General features: G+C 45.7%; 1 protein-coding gene across 1 annotated transcript in view; it reads right to left on the bottom strand.

Moving 5' to 3' along the window:
* LOC141075801 (uncharacterized) overlaps positions 1 to 20,673 on the bottom strand; it is a 44,953-nt gene that overhangs the window by 561 nt on the left and 23,719 nt on the right. The gene's annotated exons all lie outside the window — the stretch shown is intronic.

Here is a 20,673-nt window from a genome sequence, read left to right on the forward strand (position 1 = left end):
TAACATCTCACTTGCCGAACACCACAGGTGGCGTCACAAACTATTCATAGGCTCTATTTCATTGTTCATTCATCCCCTTTTGCCATGGAGCCCCAGGGCCATGGACCGGTCACAGCTTCTGTGACAACTCCCATTGAGATCAACGGGCCCGCTACCGAGTACCCCGCTAGCCCTGGCGGGCGCTCCATTTCTGGCGTCACGAACAGGATGACGAGACCCAATGCCATCGGGTTCTGTGTGCCTAGGATTTGGACTTAAAACTTTTGAGAATGTGCAGAAGACCCAATTTAATAGACTGTGAAATGAATACTAAAAATGGCCGACAGCCTGGAGAAGGGCGTGATAATCTGGGTGGTCCTAAGAAATTTTCTGGTCTACCAGTTGTGAGTTCTCCTGCCATGCTCCCTCTGGTGGTAACAGGAGGTAGTGAGGCTGATTTAATCAGTAGAGATCTGCCACCTGATAATGAGGATGACGATTGGACCTCAGGAATCTCAGACTGGATTTAAGACAGCCGACTCCCTATTCTGGTGCTGGTGATTCCTTCTGGCTTGTCAGGTCTTGGTTTTCAGTTCTGTTCCAGTCATCTAAAGCTAAGTTTTTCTGCTAATGTTCACACTTGATTTTGTTGGTCTGTTCAGTTTTTTGTGTGGTCAGCCAGCCCCGGCTGGGGCTGTGCTGAATTTCCACTCTTATTTACCTGTATTTGCCAATTTGCTTTTTGTCCCTTATTAGATTGGCCTCTTTTTGCTCTGTCTCAGAATATTTCAGAGTGCTGATATAGTGGGAGAAGTCTAGTGACTTCAGGGTTAATTTTGCAATCAGAAGTGTTGGACATTATTTTTGTAGGGTTTTTTTGCAGATTGCAGACAGTGTCTTTCCTTTCCTATCCTTTCCAATTACTTTGGGCCCCATCATTTGCTCAGCCTATTTTCCTCCTGTGTTTATGCTTTTATCTTGTTTCACTGTCAATACATGTGTGGGGGCTGTCTTTCCTTTGGGGTCTGCTCTGGGGCAGTTAGTTTTCCCCTTTTCTTGCTTCAGGCTTATTTAGTTCTCCGGCTGTGACGAAGCGTCTAGGATCATAGTAGGAACGCTCCACGGCTGCTGCTAGTTGTGTGGTTAGGATCAGGGATCTGCAATCTGCATAGTTACCAACCTCTCTGGTTTTCTGTGACTTAGCTTGTTTTGTTTTTTTCTCCTCGGTGACCCATTCATAACAGCCTCCCCTGTCTAAACTTCTATGCGACAGCAGCTTGGCCCACCCCCTGAGGGGTTCGTACACTGGCTTGGTATGGATGAGTTGGAAGAAGACGCCGCCCCCAGAAGGTGGAGCGGAAGCCAGTGGCAGGAAGGAAGCTGAGACAGGAAGGAGATCGCCAGAACGCCATGATGGAAGAGGAGGGGAGGAGGCCTGTGGAGCGCGGGGAGGTTAAGCTGGATCTCCCCGGCGCCATGGCTAAAGGCTCGGACCCTGCTTCTAGGCTGAATCGCCGGCAGCTGGAGGAGGAGATTGCCCAGCTGACCCAATGTTTGCAGCTGAGGCAGGAGGCCTTGTGGAGGCTGAACTGGCAGCGCGCCCCAGAGGGGCCTACACCTGCGGTACCGCACCAGCAGTACCCACCGCTGTTGCACCGGAGCTTCCCCAGGCAGATTCCACGGAGCCTGCAGCCGCTGCCACACCTCCGGCAGCATCCGGAGCCCCTTCGCTGCCGCCGCCACGGGAGGAATTGTATGAGACCCCAGGAGCCGAAGCGGAGGAAGAGGAGCTCCCGCCTGAACCTGACGCGGCTGCGCAGGTCCCACCAGAGGCCTCTGCGGGCCCAGAGCCACCATCCGCTCCACCGCAGCCCGCTGCCACTGGCCAGCTCCAACCTGCACCGGAGCAGAACCCACACCGCCAGGAGGCTTCAGGTATGTTTGATGTCCCTGCACCTGGGAAGGCCTTGGGGTGTAGCGCGGTTGCAGCGGCTGGCCAGGTTGTGCTAGATCTGGTCTGGGACTGGGATACCAGCCCCCGGGGGGAAACACCAGAACCCCTGATAGTGGCGCCGCGGTACAAAACTAGCCTGGATCGGTCTCGGGAGGAACGGGAGGATGAAGAGAACTGGGCTAGCTGCCAAGCGACTATCCGGCAACTGGCAGCTGAAAACCGAGAGAGGGAGCAGCGAAGGTTAGCTGTACTGGGCCCTAATTTGGACCGGAAAGAGCAAGTCCATGCCGGTCGCTATGGTCCCCGGGACTCAGCAGGTTGGGGACACATCCTAAATGAAAATCATGAGAGGGCGTTTGGCGTCATCCATGACCCTAGCCGAATTTCCGATCTGTTCTTTAATCGTCGGGACGTGGAACCCCACATGAGAAAAGGGCACCCCGCTAGAAACCTACATCCGGGAGATCATGTAACGTTTACCAGACATGAAGGATTGAGAGGCTGGTATGCAATGAATATCAGATGGGTCCCAGAGGATCTCATCAAGACCTACAGGCAGAAACCGCCTACTGCCCCCATGTGCCAAGCTGGAGCCGTACCAGTCCCACAGCCAAAAGTACGGAAAGCCGCAAGTTCTACCCCACTGGAGGAAGAGTACCTGAGGACTGCCAATGCGTTTCTCTCATCTGGTAGCAGTTCCCAACCATCAGCTTCCAGAACCCCAGGAGGGGACAACCACTAATTAAGATGCTTCTTCACTTTAATTTTCGTTACCCAGGAGGGTATTTGCACAATTGTGCTTTGTTTCCTGTTTTTGTACCAGTTTTCTATTTTTGGCTATCATGTTCTAGTTTTGTTTTCCCAGAGTTGCCCAGTTTTGTTGGCAGCCTTCACACTTGAACTGTGGAGATCATGAACGTTGAATGATCCAGAACTGAAAATTGTATATAGTTTGCACCTCTTTAGGTGCTCTCTCTTGGTTTTACATAGGACTCTCTTCGTAAAAGAAGACCTACCTTGTCATAGGGACATTTCCAGACACGTTGGCCGGACCAGTGTCTACTCTTGCACTTAATGATAATGCTTACTGTTATTCTCTGAATAGAAACTAGAAAGTGTTAGTATATAATGAAAATCCTAATGACAGATTTTATGGAAGTATATTGAGAAAGAGACATAGTGAATGTTTTACAGAACTTTGAATTAAAAAAGGTTGAGGATGTGAATATAGAATTGAAATTACAGATGACGAACCAGGTATCCACGGTTGTCATCCTAAGTCTAGAAGAGACAGTAGAAAGTAGAAAATGTGAAAGGTAATGGAAAGGAGATGTGTTGCTAGAAAATGTGAAGTGATATTGAGTTTGCTTAGCTAGCACTTTAAATTAGGTAGCATAATTTACAATTTAGAAGGTTAATTTGTTTGTAACGTTCAAGAAACCGTGCCTCCTATATTAGGAAGATTAGTATAAGACATGTTTATTCAGCAATACAAAATTTTGTATGTTGCTGTATTGTTAACTCTGTTTGACTTGCAGCCTGTGGACGTGCTGTATTTAACGGGGGGGAGTGTGGCGCCCCTGAGGGTTCAGTCGCCACAAAGGTACTGCACCTCCTCATGAGGTGTAGTGCCCCACCATCCAGGTAAGGTGGGAGCTCCTAACCACGCTCCAACACCTGCACCCCTCACCACAAAGTAGTGTAGCAAAGCCACCTTGCGGCTCCCTGCTTGGAGTGTAGCAGAGCACCTTTGGTGGTCCCTTGCTTGGAACACGAAACGTGCTGGGAGGAAGGTGGAGTTTAGAATACATAAAAGAGCGGGAAGTTTAGGATTTCAGGTCAGTCAGTGAGAGTGAGAAGAAGATCCCTGAGAGAGGGATGGAGGAAGGATTGCTGCAGCTGCCTCAGTGATCTGAGCCAGCTGGCACAGGAAAGGAAAGAAGGAGAAAGACATTGAACAGAAATCTGATCTTTCATAAGAAGGAAAGACTAGTACGGAACATAGGAGTAAAAGGGAACAGAAGATGTGGGTTAGAGGAAGAACCCTGCCTAGAAGTTCTAAGCGCAAGGCCGGGGCCCGGTCCCCAAGGTTGTATGGACACTAATGGTTCTGCAGCAGACACCGGAGGAGTAGTGGGCTGTAAATGCACTACTCCCATCTAAGACTTGGGGGCACAACAGCAACTTGGATAGTGAGCCGGGACTCAGGAGTAAGGAGTACCCGAAGCAGGCTACAGCTATCTGCCGTACAAGTAGAGTTCATAGGAACATCTGTCAGGAGGAACTCCAGTGTAACTCAGTACTAGGAGTACTTCACTTAAAGGCGCTATAGAGGAGACGTTCAGAAAGACAGTGGCGAAGTGTTGGAAGGAAGCATCCTATCTTGCCTGGGGGTTGACTGGGCCCCTGACCCGGGGGACACGGCACGGAGGCAGGCACCAGTGTGTACTACAGACTGTAAGTAAAGCTTTGGAACTAGATGCCCCAGTGTCCTCCACTTATTCATGCACCAATACACTCCGCACCGCTACATCTGGGTACCAGCTTCTACCCTGCCTGTGTCTCCCCTCCATTACTACATCCACACTGCCCTGGGACTACAGCTCCACCTGTGGGGAGCTTCACCATCTCGGCTGCAACACACCACCAGTCCCAGAGGATCTGCATGCAGCGTCAGCATAACATCTCACTTGACGAACACCACAGGTGGCGTCACGAACTATTCATAAACTCTATTTCATTGTTCATTCGTCCCCTTTTGCCATGGAGCCCCAGGGCCACGGACCGGGTCACAGCTTCCGTGACAACTCCCATTGAGATCAACGGGCCCGGTACCGAGTACCCCGCTAGCCCTGACGGGCGCTCCATACTGTTTTCCCTCCCTGTAGATCTCACATTTTATGAGGGACCACAGGTTCTCTATGGAGTTCAGATCAGGTGAACAAGGGGACCATGTCTTTTTTTCTTCTTTTAGACCTTTACTGGCCAGCCACGCTGGGGAGTATTTGGATGCATGTGATGGAGCATTGTCCTGCATGAAAATCATGTTTTTCTTGAACGATACCGACTTCTTCCTGTACCACTGCTTGAAGAAGGTGTCTTCCAGAAACTGGCAGTAGGTCTCGGAGTTGAGCTTCACTCCATCCTCAACCCGAAAAGGTCACACAAGTTCATCTTTGATGATACCAGCCCATACCAGTACCCCACCTCCATCTTGCTGGCGTCTGAGTCAGAGTGGAGCTCTCTGCCCATTACTGTTCCAGCCTCAGGCCCATCCATCTGGCCCATCAAGAATCACTCTCATTTCATCTGTCCATAAAACCTTAGAAAAATCAATCTTAAGATATTTCTTGGCCCAGTCTTGACGTTTTATCTTATGTTTCTTGTTCAAAGGTGGTCATTTTTCAGCCTTTCTTACCTTGGCCATGTCCCTGAGTATGGCACACCATGTGCTTTTTGATACTCCAGTAACGTTGCAGCTCTGAAATATGGCAAAACTGGTGGCAAATGGCATCTTGGCAGCCTCACGCTTGAGTTTCCTCAATTCATGGGCAGTTATTTTGCGCCTTTTTTTTATCAACACGCTTCTTGTGACCCTGTTGGTTATTTGCCATGAAATGTTTGATAGTTCGGTGATCACGCTTCAAAAGTTTGGCAATTTCAAGACTGCTGCATCCCTCCGCAAGACATCTCACAATTTTTGACTTTTCAGAGTCCGTCAAATCTCTTTTCTGACCCATTTTGCCAAAGGAAAGGAAGTTGCCTAATAATTAAGCACACCTTATATAGGGTGTTGATGTCATTAGACCACACCCCTCCTCATTACAGAGATGCAAATCACCTGATTTACATAATTGGCAGTTGGCTTTCAAGCCTATACAGCTTGGAGTAGGACATCATGTATAAAAAGGATGATGTGATCAAAATACTCATTTGCCTAATAATTCTGCACACAGTGTAGAGTCAATAGTACGAAACCACCGCCTAGGGAACCAGATAGGGGCATTGTGCAAGACATATAGCAGTTGGGGCATCAAAATCATCTTAATCAGATTAATTCTTCCCACTACTGAAAGATACAGTTTACACCACGCCCCTACTTTACTCCTAAACTTACTCAGCAGTGGAATCAGATTAAAATCTGCATAGCTCGAAATCTGAAGTGCCACTTGAATGCCCAGGTATTTAAACTGTCGCACCACTGCCAACCTACTACCCTCCCCCGACACTGGCAAATCAACAACACAATCATCTACAGCCATGACAGTGGATTTTTCCCAGTTAATTTCTAATCCCGATATGGACCCAAATGTTTTAATAACATCCATTGTTCTCAACAATGACTCTCCAGAATCCTCCAAAAAAGCAACACATCATCTGCATACAGTGATACTTTTTCATCTACCAAGCCATATCTGAACCCTTTAACCGAAGCCGTCCTCCTAATTGTCTGTGCCAAGCGCTCCACTGCCAATGCAAAAAGTAGAGGGACAGTACTGGACACCCCTGTCTAGTCCCCCTATGAAGCGAAAAAACTCCCAGACATTTGCCCGTTAACTCTGACCCTAGCGGTCTGGAAAGTATATAGCAACCGTATCCATGAAATAAAAGTTGGCCCAAAACCAAAGCGTTCCAATACCCTCCAAAGATACTGCCACTCAACACTATCAAACACTTTACGTGCATCCAATGATACCACAACCCTACTGCCCCTATTGTCCAATGGTGGCTGCAAGTTCAGAAAAAGTCTACGCAAATTAATCGCCGTAGACTTATTTGGCATAAAATCGGATTGGTCAGGATGAACAAGATCCTGAACCACACTCGCCAAATTTTTAGATAAAATCTTTACATCCACCGTCAGCAATGAAATGGGCCTATAAGATTCTGCCAACCCCGGATCTCTTCCATCTTTCAGAATGACCACCACCACCGCCTCCCTCATGGACGCCGGTAATTCACTCTCCCGAAGAGCCTCTTCAAAAAGCTTTTGCAGTCTGGGTGTTACCATCTCAATTAATTGTTTGTAAATTTCACTCGGATACCATCTGCCCCCGCGGCCCTATTATTAGCCATAGATGTAATAGCCATTATCTCGTCTTTTGTTATGGGCACCTCCAGTCTCCCGCTATCACTGTCTTTAATCCTCGGGAGCCCTGCCTCCTGAAGAAAACTTCTATGTCCCTAAATGAGTCCCCCGATCCCGAAGAATATAACTGATTATAGAATCATCTAAATTCCTCCAAAATACTCTGTATCCCCCACCTTCCTTCCCTCATCAGTCTTCAATTTATATACATAAGACAAATCCCTTTGTGCCGCTACCACCACTGACAACTAGTGTTGAGCATTCCGATACCGCAAGTATCGGGTATCGGCCGATACTTGCTGTATCGGAATTCCGATACCGACTTCCGATATTTTTTCAATATCGGAATTCGGCATCGGAATCGGAAGTTCAGTTGATTGACGGCCTGACGTCATCATGATGCGCGGTGTGTGCGCATCATGATGCGCCATCATTTCGGGCCTTCCGGGGGTCTCTGCCGGCCTGCCGGGGGGCTGTGCCGGCCTGCCGGGGGGCTGTGTGGACTGCCCGGGGTCTGTACCGGCCTGCCGGGGGGCTGTGCCGGCCTGCCGGTGGTCTGTGCACCCTGTGGGGGTCTGTACCGGCCTGCCGGGGGGCTGTGCCGGCCTGCCGGGGGGCTGTGTGGACTGCCCGGGGTCTGTACCGGCCTGCCGGGGGGCTGTGCCGGCCTGCCGGTGGTCTGTGCACCCTGTGGGGGTCTGTACCGGCCTGCCGGGGGGCTGTGCCGGCCTGCCGGGGGGCTGTGCTGATGTCCGGGGGTCTGTGCAAGCATCGTCCGATGGGACTACAAGTCCCATCGGGCGATACCTGCTACCATGACAGTGATTGACACATTAGCCAATGATGGGACAGTAGTAGTCCCATCATCCGGCTAATGTGTTAAATGTTAAAAAAAAAAAAAAAAATACTACATACATACTACATGCATGCTACATACATACTACATGCTACATACATACTACATATATACTACATACATACTACATACATGCTACATACATACTACATGCATGCTACATACATACTACATGCTACATACATACTACATGCATGCTACATACATACTACATATATACTACATACATGCTACATACATACTGCATGCTACATACATACTACATACATACTACATACATACTACATGCATGCTACATACATACTACATATATACTACATGCATGCTACATACATACTACATGCTACATACATACTACATATATACTACATACATACTACATACATGCTACATACATACTGCATGCTACATACATACTACATACATACTACATGCATGCTACATACATACTACATGCATGCTACATACATACTACATGCATGCTACATACATACTACATGCTACATACATACCACATACATACTACATACATACTACATACTACATATATACTACATGCATGCTACATACATACTACATGCTACATACATACCACATACATACTACATACATACTACATACATACTACATGCTACATACATACTACATATATACTACATGCATGCTACATACATACTACATGCTACATACATACCACATACATACTACATACATACTACATACATACTACATGCTACATACATACTACATATATACTACATGCATGCTACATACATACTACATGCTACATACATACCACATACATACTACATACATGCTACATATATACTACATGCATGCTACATACATACTACATATATACTACATGCATGCTACATACATACTACATGCTACATGCATGCTACATACATACTACATACATACTACATGCTACATACATACCACATATATACTACATACATACAATACATTCATACAATACATACATAGACATACAGTACATATAACATAGAGTAACATACTTACCAATACTTGTCACATTGTTCCCCGAAGCCATTGTCTTTTCCGGAATAAATATTAACATAACAAACCACAAAAATACTCACCCACGATCCGAAGCAGTCCACGAGTGTGTCCCACGACGATCTTGGGTAGAGAACGGCAGCATCAGATGATGCTGCCGTTCTCTATGGGCTGCAGGAATCCAATGACGGAAGGTAGGTATCCTTCCGCACTGTATTCCTCCGGTGGAAATTCCCACACAGCAATGGCATAAAGTGAGACTAGGGACTTTTTTTTTTTTTAAGTGGCGGAGGAATACAGTGCGGAAGGATACCTACCTTCCGTCATTGGATTCCTGCAGCCCGTAGAGAACGGCAGCATCATCTGATGCTGCAGTTCTCTACCCAAGATCGTCGTGGGACACACTCGTGGACTGCTTCGGATCGTGGGTGAGTATTTTTGTGGTTTGTTATGTTAATATTTATTCCGGAAAAGACAATGGCTTCGGGGAACAATGTGACAAGTATTGGTAAGTATGTTACTCTATGTTATATGTACTGTATGTCTATGTATGTATTGTATGTATGTAGTATATATGTGGTATGTATGTAGTATGTATGTATGTATGTAGTATGTATGTAGCATGTAGTATGTATGTAGTATGTATGTAGCATGCATGTAGCATGCAGTATGTATGTAGCATGCATGTAGTATATATGTAGTATGTATGTGGTATGTATGTAGCATGTAGTATGTATGTAGCATGCATGTAGTATGTATGTAGCATGCATGTAGTATGTATGTAGCATGCATGTAGTATATATGTAGTATGTATGTAGCATGTAGTATGTAGCATGCATGTAGTATATATGTAGTATGTATGTAGCATGTAGTATGTATGTAGCATGCATGTAGTATATATGTAGTATGTATGTAGCATGTAGTATGTAGCATGCATGTAGTATGTATGTGGTATGTATGTAGCATGCAGTATGTATGTAGCATGCATGTAGTATATATGTAGTATGTATGTAGCATGTAGTATGTATGTAGCATGCATGTAGTATGTATGTAGCATGCATGTAGTATGTATATGGTATGTATGTAGCATGTAGTATGTATGTAGCATGCATGTAGTATATATGTGTTATGTATGTGGTATGTATGTAGCATGCATGTAGCATGCATGTAGTATGTATGTAGTATATATGTAGTATGTATGTAGCATGTAGTATGTATGTAGTATGTATGTAGCATGCATGTAGCATGCAGTATGTATGTAGCATGCATGTAGTATATATGTAGTATGTATGTAGCATGTAGTATGTAGCATGCATGTAGTATATATGTAGTATGTAGCATGTAGTATGTATGTAGCATGCATGTAGTATATATGTGTTATGTATGTAGCATGTAGCATGCATGTAGCATGCATGTAGTATGTATGTAGTATATATGTGGTATGTATGTAGCATGCAGTATGTATGTAGCATGCATGTAGTATATATTTAGTATGTATGTTGCATGTAGTATTTATGTAGTATGAATGTAGCATGTATGTAGTATGTAGTATGAATGTAGCATGTATGTAGTATGCATGTTGTATGTATGTAGCATGTAATTTTTTTTTTTATTTTTTTACATTTAACACATTAGCCGGATGATGGGACTACTACTGTCCCGTCATTGGCTAACGTGTCAATCACTGTCATGGTAGCAGGCATCGCCCGATGGGACTTGTAGTCCCATCGGACGATGCCTGCACAGACCCCCGGAGCCTGCACAGCCCCCCGGCAGGCCGGCACAGCCCCCCGGCAGGCCGGCACAGCCCCCCGGAGCCTGCACAGACCACCGGCAGGCCGGCACAGACCACCGGAGCCTGCACAGACCCCCTGGCAGGCCGGCACAGCCCCCCGAAAGGCCCGTACAGACCCCAGAGAGGCTGTACAAGGGCAGGAAAGGGTTTTTCTTATTCCGATACCGGAAGTCCCATAGACTTGAATGGGACTTCCGGTATCGGAATCGGCGATACCGATACTTTTTTTAAAGATCGGCCGATACCATCCGATACGATACTTTGAAGTATCGGACGGTATCGCTCAACTCTACTGACAACAGATGCCCCAATTTTTCACCTTCATCATAATATTGCATTTTCTGGAAGGCCCTCCTCCTGTCTGCTTTCCTCAGATACACCTTATTAACCTCTTCCTGTGCAACCCCTAGTGTTGTGAATTCGCATTCTGGCCTACCTCTGGTTACTAGTGAAGGTAGTGGAGCTGGTTCTCTTTCCAGGCTCCCTCTGGTGGTTACTGGAGGTAATGGAGCTGATCTAATTAACAGAGGCCTGCCACCTGATGATGAGGAGGATGACTGGAGCTCCGGAGTTTCTGACTGAATTTAAGACAGCCGAATCCCTTTATCCCTGCTGGTGATTTTTTCCTGCCTCCTGAGGTCTTAGTGTCCAGCTCAGTCCCTGCATGCTCAAGCTAAGTGTTCTTTTGCTATTGTTCACATTTGATCAGGTTTTGTCTATTTCAGTTTTGTGTGGTCAGCCAGCTCCGGCTGGGGCTGTGCTGAATCACCATCCATATGTTACTGCTTGTGCCAGTTTGTTTTTGTCCCTTATTAGATTTGCCTTTTTTGGTCTGCTTTTAGAATATACCAGAGTGCTGATATAGTGGGCGAAGTCTAGTGACTTCAGTATTTTTTCTATCAGACGTGTTGGGCATTTTCTGCAGGGTTTTTTTGCGTGATTGCAGACAGAGTCTTTCCTTTCCTGTCCCGTCTAGTTAGTGTGGGCACCATCGTTTGCTCAGTCTATTTTCCTGCCTGCATTTGTGTTTTCATCTTGTCTCACCGACAATATATGTTTGGGGGCTATCTATTCCTTTGGGATCTGCTCTGGGGCAGTTTAGATTTCCCCTTTCTTGCTTTAGGCTTATTTAGTTCTCTGGCTGTGTCGAGGCGTCTAGGATCATCGTAGGTACGCTCCATGGCTACTGCGAGTTGTGTCGATAGGATCAGGGGTCTGCAATCCGCTTAGTTACCAACCTCTCTGGTTTTCTGTGGCTTGGCTTGGTCTTGATTTCCTCCTCGGTGACTCAAACATAACAGAATCACCAGCCAAAACCACAGACTCTACGGTACTCAAAAGCAGGAGAGAATTGTAAAAAAGAAAAAAAGTGTCAGAATTTTTATATATATATATTTTTTGCTCAGTCTATTTTCCTACCTGCGTTTGTGTTTTCATCTTGTCTCACCGACAATATATGTTTGGGGGCCGCCTATTCCTTTGGGGTCTGCTCTGGGGCAGTTTAGCTTTCCCCTTTCTTGCTTTAGGCTTATTTAGTTCTCCGGCTGAGTCAGAATTTTTTTTATATATATATTTTTTCCTCTTTTTCTCTGGGGCTGTCGGAAGATTTTTTCTTTAATGGAGATTAAGCAATTGTGTGATCATATTGAGCAGCTCACTGCTGAAGTGCGAGGAATTTCCGCCTATCTCGCTCAATCATCTGCTGTTGAACCAAGAATCCCTACTTCTGATGTGTTTTCTGGGGATCGGTCTAAATTTTTGAATTTTAAGATTAATTGTAAACTATTTCTTGTTTTGAAGCCTAACTCATCGGGAAGCTCTATGCAGCAGGCTAAAATTGTCATCTCCTTGCTGCGCGGCCATACCCAGGATTGGGCTTTTTCTCTGACACCTGGAGATCCTATTCTGACTAATGTGGATGCATTTTTTAAAGCCTTTGGGTTGTTGTATGATGAACCTAATGCTATTGATCAAGCTGAGAAAATCCTATTGGCATTGAACCAGGGTCAGGATTCTGCATTGCCGCCTTTTGAACAAACGTCTGAATTCATGCGATGTGATAGGGTTTTGTCTATGGCGCAATGTCAGGAGTTTAGAAGGCGTAATAAGCTGTGTTTTTTTCTGTGGAAACGCCTCTCATACTATTTCTGTCTGCCCTAAATGAGAAAAACGTTTTGCGCACACAGTTGCTGTGGGCAGTCTACAACCTAACTTCCTTTTAGCAATTACTCTGATCTGCTCCTTGTCTACATTTTCAGCTAAGGCTTTTGTAGATTCAGGAGCAGCTTTGAATGTGATGGATTTAGACTTTGCTAAACGTTGTGTTTTTCCTATGATACCCCTGCGGACTCCTATCCCTTTGAGGGGTATTGATGCTACTCCTTTGGCGGAGAATAAACCCCAGTTTTGGACCCAGGTGATAATGCGGGTCGCCCCGGACTACCAAGAAAATTGTAAATTTTTGGTGCTGCACAATTTGCATGATACTATTGTTCTAGGTTTTCCCTGGTTTTCCCTGGTTGCAAACTCATAATCCTGTTTTGGATTGGAAATCTGTGTCTGTGGTGAGTTGGGGTTGTCAGTGTGTTCTTAGTGACACTCCTGTTTAGTGACACTCCTGTTTTCTCCACCTCTCCCCAGTCTCATGATATTCCTATTTGGCTGATTTTTCTGATGTATTCAGTGAGAGTAAGTCTGCATGTTTGCCTCATCACAGGAGTTATGCCCGGGTGTAAATTTCCCAAGGGTCGGCTTTTCAACTTATCGTTACCCGAACATGATGCTATGTGATCTTATATCAAGGAGTCATTGGAGAAGGGTCATATTAGACCATCCTCTTCACCCTTAGGTGCTGTTTTTTTTGTGACCAAGAAAGATGGTTCATTAAGGCCTTGCATTGACTATCGTTCCCTTAACAAAATCACTGTTAAATATCAGTACCCGTTACCCCTGATTTCTGATTTATTTTCCAGAGTTAAAAGTGCCTGCTGGTTTACCAAGCTTGACCTCAGGGGGGTGTATAATCTTATTCGCATCAAGCACCGGGATGAATGGAAGACGGCGTTTAATACTCCGGAGGGACATTTAGAGTACCTGGTGATGCCTTTTGAGCTCACTAATGCGCCTTCTGTCTTCCAATCCTTTATGAACGATATTTTCCGGGACTTTGTGGATAAGTTTTTGATCATCTATCTGGATGATATTTTGATCTTTTCCAGTGATTGGGATTCTCATGTGGAACATGTCCGGACTGTGTTCCGGATTTTGAGGAAAAATTCCCTGTATGTTAAGGGATCGAAATGCCTCTTTGGTGTACAGAGGATTTCATTTTTGGGATTTATTTTGTCTCCGTCGGCTATTAAAATGGACCCGGCCAAGGTACAGGCCATTTATGATTGGGTTCAGCCCACTTCTTTGAAGGCTCTCCAGAAGTTTTTGAGTTTTGCTAATTTTTATTGTAAATTTATAGGTAATTTTTCTGGTATTGTCAAACCACTGACTGATCTGACCAAGAAGGGCGCTGATGTGGTGAATTGGTCTCCAGAGGTAGTCATGGCATTTCAGGAGCTTAAGCGGAGATTCACTTCTGCTCTGGCTCTACGGCAACCTGATGTCTCACTTCCATTTCAGGTGGAGGTAGATGCTTCTGAGATTGGTGTAGGAGCTGTTTTGTCCCAAAAAGATCCGGTGACTTCTAAAATGAATCCCTGTGCCTTCTTTTCTCAAAAATTCTCCCCATCTGAATGTAACTATGACGTGGGGAATCGGGAATTGTTGGCCATGAAATGGGCATTTGAAGAGTGGAGACATTGGTTGGAGGGAGCTAGACATCAAGTTGTCCTCACCGACCACAAGAATTTGATTTATCTTGAATCAGCCAAATGCTTGAATCCTAAACAGGCTAGGTGGGCCTTGTTTTTCACGCATTTTAATTTTGTGGTCTCTTTTCTTCTGGGCACTAAGAATGTTAAGGCGGACGCCCTTTCTAGGAGTTTCTTTGTGTATTCTCTTATTGTGACCGAGCCTACTGCCATTCTAGGTGAGGGGGTAGTTCTTTCCACCATCTTGCCCGATTTGAGATGTGCCCTGGAGGAATTTCAGGAGGACAAACCTGAGCATTGCCCTATGGGAAAATTGTATGTTCCTGACCAGTGGAGGAAGAGAGTGATGTCTGAAATTCATTGCTCCGCATTGGCTGGTCATCCAGGTATTTTTGGTACCAGAGATTTGGTGAGTTGGTCTTTTTGGTGGCCTGCCTTATCTCGTTATGTCAGGAATTTTGTGCAGTCCTGTGGGACTTGTTCTCGGTCTAAACCCTGTTCTCGTTCTAGTGGGTTGTTGATGCCCCTGCCGGTGCCCAAGAGGCCATGGACCCATATCTCAATGGATTTTATTTCTGATCTTCCTGTCTCTCAGAGAATGACTGTTATCTGGGTGATTTGTGATAGATTTTCTAAGATGGTCCATCTTGTACCTCTCCCAAAGTTGCCATCTTCTTCAGAGTTGGTGCCCTTGTTTTTACAACAGGTGGTTCAGTTGCATGGGATTCCTGAGAACATTGTGTCGGACAGAGGAGTCCAGTTTGTTTCCAGATTTTGGAGAACTTTTTGTTCAATCTGGGAATTCAGTTATCTTTCTCCTCTGCGTTTCATCCTCAGACCAATGGGTAGACTGAAAGAACAAACCAGACTTTGGAGTCCTATTTGAGATGTTTTATATCTGCTGATCAGGATGACTGGGTCTTATTTTTGCCCTTGGCCGAATTCACGCTAAATAATAGAGATAGTTCTGCCACTTTGATGACGCTCTTTTTCTGTAACTTTGAGTTTCATCCTCAATTTTCTTCAGAGCAAGTGGAATCTTCGACCTGCCCAAGTGTGGACACTGTGGTAGAGAGAATGCAGCAGATTTGGGACCAATTGGTGGATAAGTTGTTCCTCTCTCAGGAAAAAGCCCAACGTTTTTCCAACCGGCATAGGACCATTGGTCCCCGGTTTAAAGAAGGTGATATGGTTTGGTTGTCATCAAAGAATATTTCTATGAAGGTTGTGTCTCCAAAGTTCAAACCAAGATTCATTGGACCTTATAAGATTTTGGAGATACTTAATCTTGTTTCTTTTCGATTGGCTCTTCCAGTTACGTTTAAGATCCATAACGTGTTTCATAAATCTCTGTTGAAGAGGTTTGTGGAGCCAGTAGTTCCTATGGCGGCACCTCCTGACCTCCAATGAGGAATATGAGGTAGAGAAAATATTGGATTCTCGTTTAGCTAGATGGAGACTCCAGTACTTGGTCAAATGGAAGGGTTGTGGCCAGGATGATAATTCTTGGGTCTCTGCTTCTGACATTCATGCCGATAGATTGGTTCGTGCTTTTCACTGGGCCCATCCTGATCGGCCTGGTGGCATGGATGAGGGTTCGGTGACCCCTCCACAAGGGGGGGTACTGTTGTGAATTCACTTTCTGGCCTACCTCTGGTTGTTAGTGAAGGTAGTGGAACTGGTTGTATTAACAGAGGGGTCGCGAGTTCTCTTTCCGGGCTCCCTCTGGTGGTTACAGGAGGTAATGAAGCTGAGCTAATTAACAGAGGCCTGCCACCTGATAATGAGGAGGACAATTGGACATCTGGAGTTTTTGACTGGATTTAAGACAGCCGACTCCCTCTATCCTGCTAGTGATTTTTTCATGCCTCCTGAGGTCTTAGTTTCCAGCTCAGTCCCTGCATGCTCAAGCTAAGTGTTCTTTTGCTATTGTTCAGATTTGATTTGGTTTTGTCAATTCAGTTTTGTGTGGTCGGCCATCTCCGGCTGGGGCTGTACTGAATTTCTATTTTTATGTTACTGCTTGTGCCAGTTTGTTTTTGTCCCTTATTAGATTGGCCTCTTTTTGCTTTGCTTTCAGAATATGCCAGAGTGCTGATATAGTGGGCGAAGTCGAGTGACTTCAGTATTTTTCTATCAGACGTGTTGGACATTTTTTGCAGGGTTTTTTGCGTGATTGCTGTGTCTTTCCTTTCCTGTCCTGTCTAGTTAGTGTGGGCCCCATCGTTTGCTCAGCCTATTTTCCTACCTGCGTTTGTGTTTTCATCTTGTCTCACTGACAATATATGTTTGGGGGCTATCTATTCCTTTGGGGACTGCTCTGGGGCAGTTTAGATTTCCCCTTTCTTGCTTTAGGCTTATTTAGTTCTCCGGCTGTGTCGAGGCATCTAGAATCATCATAGGTACGCTCCACGGCTACTGCTAGTTGTGTGGATAGGATCAGGGGTCTGCAATCCACATAGTTACCAACCTCTCTGGTTTTCTATGGCTTAGCTTGGTCTTGCTTTCCTTTTCGGTGACCCAATCATAACAGATCCCAATCTATCTAGTTCCTAAAGAGGAGAAGCGGATTAACTATCTGTATCACTCATTCATCTGGGAGGGAAAAATGCCCTATATAGCCTTCAAAATTCTCCAATGATCGAGGGGAAACAGGGGGATAAATTTCCCTGACATTAGACACTATAACCTAGCATCCCTGTACCGGGTGGTGGTGGACTGGCTAAGAGGAATGTCTTATTATGCCCAATATGACCTGGAGCGGTCTTACCCCTGCACTGGCTCTCCCTACCCTTCTACACCTTCATGGAATTGTCGACTGAAGTGTAAGGGAGGGACAGGACTGTAGTCGTGACCTGTTTTCCGGTGGCAGCTGTGTCCAGTCCTTCCCCCACATGAAACAATACTCTTCTCCTCGGCATACCTGCATCTCCAGATTCAGCTTCACCCGGGCACATCCCAGGCCATAACGGTCCCTCTTCTAGGCGACCCCCAACAATGTAGACACAGTCCGAGACAACTTTAACACTTTTACTTAGGATTTCGCACGTTACATCCTCAGTTGGTACAATATAACATTTTCTTGCTTCCTGGTCTTTCCCTTGCTTGTTGTCACTTCTGTGCAGTACATGCCTGGACTGGACCATACTAGATTGCTTCCCAGTTCCTTCCAGGCCTGACCTCACGATAATGACATTTCCTTCAGCCTGTTTCGCCCCAGACATGAATTCATCAATCACTACGTTTGGTGACCCCTAGTGAAGCATCCGGCCCATCTGTACCCATCTCGTCAAAGCTCCAACTACTTTCATCTCCCTAGTCCAGCCAACCTCTGCCCTAAAAGCATTGACCCAAGTGGTAAGACACCACATCTTCCTTTTCCTGTTCTGCACAAAATGCTTAAGAACAACAGCAGCTTATTATGACATAACCCTGGCATTATTATTATTATTTATTTATATAGCACCATTGATTCCATGGTGCTGTACATGAGAAGGGGGTTACATACAAATTACATATATCACTTACAGTAAACAAATAACAATGACAGACTAATACAGAGTGGAGAGAGGACCCTGCCCTTTCGGGCTTACATGCTACAGGATGGTGGGGAAGGAGACAGTAGGTTGGTGTGTTGCAGCACTTCCGGTGTTGGTTGAGGTGATATCACCGGTAGTGGTGAGAGAGAAGGAGGTAGCGGGGTCATTGCAGGCTGTAGGCTTTCTTGAAGAGGTGGGTTTTCAGGTTCCGTCTGAAGGATCCAAATGTGGTTGATAGTTGGACTTGTTGGGGCAAAGAATTCCAGAGAATAGGGGCTATTCGGGAGAAGTCTTGGAGGCGGTTGGGTGAAGAGCAAGTAAGTGTGGAGGAGAGAAGGAGGTCTTGGGAGGACCGGAGATTACACGAGGGAAGGTATCAGGAGACTAGTTCAGAGACATATGGGGGAGACAGGTTATAGATGGGCTTGTAGGTCAGAATTAGTAATTTGAACTGGATACGCTGAGGGAATGGGAGCCAGTGAAGAGATTTGCAGAGGGGAGAAGCGGAGGAGTAGCGAGGAGCGAGATGAATTAGTCGGGCGGCAGAGTTAAGGATGGACTGGAGAGGTGCGAGGGTGTTAGCAGGGAGACCACAGAAAAGGATGTTGCAGTAGTCGAGGCGGAAGATGATGAGGGCATGCACAAGCATTTTAGTAGATTGAGGGTTGAGGAAAGGACGGATTCTGGAAATATTTTTGAGCTGGAGGCGACAGGAGGTTGAAAGAGCTTGGATGTGCGGTTTGAAGGACAGGGCAGAGTCAAAGGTTACTCCGAGGCAGCGGACTTCTGGTGCTGGGGAAAGTGTGATGTCATTAATTGTTGTAGCTAGGTCGGGTAAAGAAGATCTGTGAGATGGAGGAAAGATGATGAGTTCAGATTTGTCTACATTGAGGAAGCGAGAGGAGAAGAAGGAGAATATGGCTGATAGACACTCTGGGATTCTGGACAGCAGAGAGGTGACGTATGGGCCGGAGAGATAGATCTGAGTGTCATCAGCATAAAGGTGGTAGTGGAATCCGTGGGACTTTATGAGTTGTCCAGACCAAGTGTATAGATTGAGAAGAGTAGGGGTCCTAAAACAGAGCCTTGAGGGACTCCAACAGAGAGAGGGTGGGATGAGGAGGTGGTGTGGGAGTGGGAGACGCTGAATGTGCGGTTAGAAAGGTATGAGGAGATCCAGGATAGGGCAAGGCTTTTGATGCCGAAGGAGGAGAGGATCTGTAGTAGGAGGCAGTGGTCAACTGTGTCAAATGCAGCGGACAGGTCTAGAAGCAGGAGTATAGAGTAATGTCCATTTGATTTGGCTGTAAGTAGGTCGTTAGTAATTTTGGTCAGGGCTGTCTCAGTGGAGTGATGAGGGCGGAAACCAGATTGTAGATTGTCAAAGAGCAAGTTAGATGATAGGTGGGAGGAAAGTTCAGCGTGGACATGCTGTTCCAGGAGTTTGGAAGTGAATGGAAGCAATGATATTGGGCGATAGCTGGACATGGTGGTTGGGTCGAGGGTTGGCTTTTTAAGGATAGGCGTGATTGTGGCATGCTTGAAAGCAGAAGGGAAGGTACTGGACGTTAGTGATAGGTTGAAGAGGTGGGTTAGGGATGGGATAAGTGTGGTGGTGAGGTTGGGGAGGAGGTGGGATGGTATGGGGTCAAGTGCACAGGTTGTGAGGTGCGATTTGGAGAAGAGGCAATTAAGCTCCCCTTCAGTGATGTTAGATAAGGAGGTTATGGGGTTTGGGCATTGGTCTGGTATACAAAGGGGTTGTGGTGGTTGAGTGATGAAGACTTGCCTTGTTTGGTCTATCTTGTTTTTGAAGTGTGTGGCAAAGTCCTCGGCAGAGATGAGGGAGGTTGGAGGAGGCAGTGGTGGGCGGAGGAGGGAGTTAAGTTTTGAATAATTGTTTTGGGTTGTAAGATAGGGAAGATATGAGGGTTGTGAAGTAGGCCTGTTTAGCAGAGGTGAGGGCAGATTTGAAATCAAGTGTTGCCTGTTTGAATGTGGTTAAGTCATCTTGCGAATTTGTTTTCTTCCAGCACCGCTCTGCAATCCTGGACACTTGCCGGAGCTTTTTAGTGGTGTTATTGTGTCAGGGTTGTCTGTTGATACGTCGCATTCTGCCATGAACGAGAGGGGCAACCGTGTCAATAGATGATGCAACAGTAGCATTGTAGAAAGCAGTGGCACTGTCTGGCATAGTGTGAATCATCCAGGGTGCCTCTGTATGCCGCTGAAATGGATACCAATTCAGATCAATCACAATAAACCATAAGTGAGGAGTGGTAAAATCACAGAAAACAACCATAGATCCATTAGTAGAAAAGTGAAAAAAACTTTATTCAAAATTCAACAGGTAAAAGACAATGACAGAATGGATACAGGCACGGACATACCGCACACTATGGGAGAAAACACACTGACCCAAGCCGCCTAACCATTACACCTATGATGATGGGTGATCAAAAAGAGTCATGGCCAAATAAATATACCACATGCATATGCAGATGAATGGTACCTAGACCTAAAACAAGAAAAAGGTAAATGCCCACTATGCCTGTAAAATCCTTATTCACTGCATATCTGAACCAGATAGTAAAGAGCCGTTCACAGCATGAACACT

Source organism: Dendrobates tinctorius, unplaced genomic scaffold (assembly GCF_039654945.1).
Source record: "Dendrobates tinctorius isolate UK_male_01 unplaced genomic scaffold, ASM3965494v1 ptg000372l, whole genome shotgun sequence".
Classification (NCBI taxonomy): Eukaryota; Metazoa; Chordata; class Amphibia; order Anura; family Dendrobatidae; genus Dendrobates; species Dendrobates tinctorius.